Below are 4,370 nucleotides of genomic sequence, written 5' to 3'. Positions count from 1 at the left end.
GGTTCAAGTGATTCTCCTGCCTCAGCCTCCTGAGTAGCTGGCACCCACCACCGTGCCCAGCTAATTTTTGTGTTTTTAGTAGAGATGGGGTTTCACCATGTTGACTGGGCTCGTCTCAAACTCCTGATCTCTGATGATCCACCTGCCTTGGCTTCCCAAAGTGCAGGGATTATAGGCATGAGCCACCACGCCTGGCCGCCTTGAGGATTCTAAGGCTAATTCCAGACTCTGTGAGAAGGCACGCGATGATAGATTAGTGACACCTGCAGTCAATTGGCAGCGTGCCTGGGAACTTGCCTAGAATTTGCATCCCTGTGTTAAAAACTTAATATATTACCTTTCTATAGGATATTTGCATGTTAAAAGAAGAATGTGAAAGAGACAACCATTTATTAAAAGACCGATAAAATATGGAGGCTCAGACATTGGTAGAAGGTCAGTGGGATATATTAAATACATTTTGCAGGAGCCATGGAGAGAGTTGAAGAAGGTGGAAGCAACATCTGTTCCAAAAGAAAGAATCAGCTTGAAAGGGTGCAGAGAGAAATTGCTTATCCTAGCCTTACTAACTACCATTTTATAGACCTAATATTAACTCAAAATTCTGGTTAAATGTATAAAATATGTCCAAAGTGCTGTGACTTATTTTGCCAATAATGTGGTTTCTATTTAAAAAACAACTTTCCAGGTTTCATATCATGCCCTGGCTCAGTTGTTTATTTTATTTTCCTTTGTCTGATGTGAGCCAAAAAGCCTGAGAAGGTGGCCTTATAGAAGGCATGGAAGGTACTGTATGTGATTTTCCTACTGGTCTGAGCACATCTTTGGTGCTCAACAAATAATAAACCACCTAAGTGCTGCCACCTACTTGGGAACCAGCTTTTTCCCCAACAGAGTCTAAATGAGAAGCTCCTGTCTCAGCAGCACTGAGAACTAAATCCTTTCAGCACCTTAGTTGTTTATGTAATCCCAGCACTTTGGGAGGCCGAGGCGGGGAGATCACTTGAGGTCAGCAGTTCAAGACCAGCCTGGCCAACATGGTGAAATCCTGTCTCTACTAAAAATACAAAAATTAGCTGGGTATGGTGGCACATTCCTGTGATCCCAGCTACTCAGGAGGCTAAGGCAAGAGAATCGCTTGAACCCCGGAGGTGGAGGTTGCAATAAGCTGAGATTGCCCCACTGCACTCCAGCCTGGGTAACAGAGTGAGACTCGGTCTTAAAAAAAAGAAAAGAAAAGAAAACAGTAACAGTAGTCACCAAATCCACTGCAAAGAGAGGAAACAAAGGTACAGTTGATCACAAGTCCCAAATACATTTACAAGCATTTATTTAGTGTGTAAAACCACACTACCCTAAAAACTCTATAGCAAATGCTCCTTTTGAAAGATTTTTCTGCATGAGTAAGACTTGTTGCAACTGTCGAAAATATATGGCTTAGCAAGACAACTTTCCCTAATAAATCACCTGTGGCAAACAAAGGAATTCACTCTTCCAAAGACCTCCAAACAACATTGAAAATGAGGGTCATCTGTCTCACATATATTCATTGCCAATTTGATGTGCACAGATGCCTGTGAAAGTCTTTGAATAGAAAATGCTTCCACAGTGTTGCCTTGCTCTTCCTTTTCAGAAAGAAATTCACTGCCAAGCTCCATATTTGAGATTCTGGACTTTTCACTCTGCCCACATCAGGAGCTTTAGCCAGCTGGCTGGTCAGTGGTCTCAGGCCAATGCGATGTCATTAGGGCTTGGTCAATAATCCAGTGGTTTCCAACATCAGCTTTAGTCACTTGGGGTGTACTCATTTCCAGTATAGTGAAGGTCTTTAACGTGGGAGTCAAAAGCCCAAACCATTTCAAATCATGGGTGGAAAACATGCATGAAAATAGTTTATAAAGTATAAACAGCTTTGTAAACAGTATAGCCAAGCAAAGATAGAATGTTATATGCATCGCCTGAAGTAATGCACAAAGGCAGAAGTTTTAGCCAGAATGAAAGATTGTGAACTGGGGGTGGGACAGGGGGCCACAGTGTTGAGGCAGAAAAGCTGGAGAAGAAAAGTGGGAACTTCCTCCTCAAACTGCCACCCACAGAGAAGCACGCCCCTCTTTCTGATGGCTGCGGAAGCTAGGTTAACCTGGATCGCTAAGTTTGAACCCTACCGTGGCAGCTTTTCAAATCCCTTTCCCTGACTCCTACTCCAGAAGGCAAAATGGTTTCGGTTTGTCTTTATTTCCCATCTTTTCACCCAGGTCCTCAACTACATGCTAACCTCCGCCGGACCATTGTTCAGTTTTATTCACAGAAACAGTGTCTTCAAGAAATCAAAGCATAAGAGCCTTTGGAAGCAGCATGTAAGTGCAACGTAACTTTCCCAAGGTTGGTGACGATGAATCGTAGACAGCAGGCTGAGCTGCTTGAGCTAGGAGCAGCAGCAGTTCTCAGGGAGGCACTCACTGCCCCCTGGTGTCTCCATACTGGCCAGGAAGCATGTTTGGTCATGATCTGTAAGAGATTATTGCTGGGCTCTTTCTGACTCGTGCATTTGTTGGTTCAAACAAGACTTCCTTCATCTCATGCCTTTTAAAATCAGACCTTGCTTCCTCCTCCCCCCACTCTGATTTTTAATAAGACCCATTTTATTATAATTAGCAAAATAGTGTATACTCCTTGAAGAAAATTTGAGTATGATTATTTAATTTCATTAATGTTTTAATGTATTTCTTCCCCCAATTTTTTTTATTTCTATGGATAAGGAAATCTAATTTTACTTGGGGACAGAAAGAAAAGCCACAAAAACTATGAAATCTAATTGTATCATAAATGTCACATAAACACAATCCTCTGCACAGTAAGAAAACCAGTTTTTGAATCTGCTAGAGTACTAAGAAATAGAGTTGATGTTTCTCTCTTAATCAATATAAAACATAAAGGACAGCACTTTAGATCATAGGCCCTCATAAAATGTGCCTGAAGTTCCAATACTATGGATTAAGAATACTGGAGTGGGTTTTGGCGAGGCTCGGTGGCTCACACCTGCAATCCAGTACTTTGGGAGGCCAAGGCAGGCAGATCACGAGGTCAGGAGTTCGAGACCAGCCTGGCCAATATGGTGAAACTCCGTCTCTACTAAAATACAAAAAGTAGCCGAGCATGGCGGTGCGCACCTGTAGTCCCAGCTACTCAGGAGGCTGAGGCAGGAGAATCTCTTGAGCCAGGAAGGCAGAGGTTGCAGTGAGCCGAGATTGTGCCACTGCACTCCAGCCTGGGTGACAGAGCGAGACTCCATCTCACAAAAAAAAGAAGAAGAAGACTATAGTGGGCTGGGCATGGTGGCTCATGCCTGTAATCCCAGCACTTTGGGAGGCTGAGGAGGGCAGATCACTTGAGGTCAGGAGTTCAAGATCAGCCTGGCCAACATAGTGAAACCCTGTCTCTACTAAAAATACAAAAATTAGCCAGAAATCGCTTGAACCCAGGAGGCAGAGGGTGCAGTGAGCCAAGACTGTGCATTCCAGCCTGGGCAACAGAGCGTCTCAAAAAAAAAAAAAATACTGTAGTGAATGCAACTATAGACAACCATTAAACTAAATATTATCTGATTTTCAACACAGAAAAATAAAACTCCCTGCTCGAAAGAGAGAATGTGCCAATTATGCAATTTGGCCGTCTAAATGATTCTGTTATTGGCAACTGCTTTCACATGTGATTGCTCATATTGCTAAATATTGTGTAGGTATGTTGCTTCCTCTCACCATGGAGAATACAGAAACAGAGGCCTAGATCTGGGTGTTATAGAAGGAGGTGAGAATGAGGTCTTTTCTTCCCCAAGTTCCTTTTCTTCTGTATTTTATTCGTTGTACCAGTTAAATGCGTATACAATATAATATAAACATAGTTGTATGATGTCAGAGAGCAACTGTGGATGAGAACTGGAATGAGGTAGAAAGAAGTTTAATGCTTTCAATATTTTGTCTGATGCTTTATTTTCTTTGAAGACCCTGTGACTAAGAGAGGACATTTCAGTATGAGCAGAATTTGATCTCAATTAGGAGTTTGGGGAGGGACAGGTGAAAGAAGCCCTGGAATGTGGGTTCTCAGTTTTTTTTTATCCTAAGATCACTTTAATTCTACGGGAAGAAAACTCCATGGTTGGATGTGCTGGCTCACTTCTATAACCCCAGCATTTAGGGAAGCCAAGGTGGAAACCTCATTTGAGCCCAGGAGTTTGAGACCAGTCTGGGCAACATAGCGAGACTCCTATGTCTATTATTTTAAAATAAAATAAAAAAGGCCAGGTGCAGTGGCTCACACCTGTAATCCCAACACTTTGGGAGGCCGAGGCAGGCGGATCACTTGAGGTGAGG

Source organism: Colobus angolensis, unplaced genomic scaffold (assembly GCF_000951035.1).
Source record: "Colobus angolensis palliatus isolate OR3802 unplaced genomic scaffold, Cang.pa_1.0 Scaffold100, whole genome shotgun sequence".
In the NCBI taxonomy this organism is placed as follows: Eukaryota; Metazoa; Chordata; class Mammalia; order Primates; family Cercopithecidae; genus Colobus; species Colobus angolensis.
Note: the sequence above shows the minus strand (reverse complement) of the source record.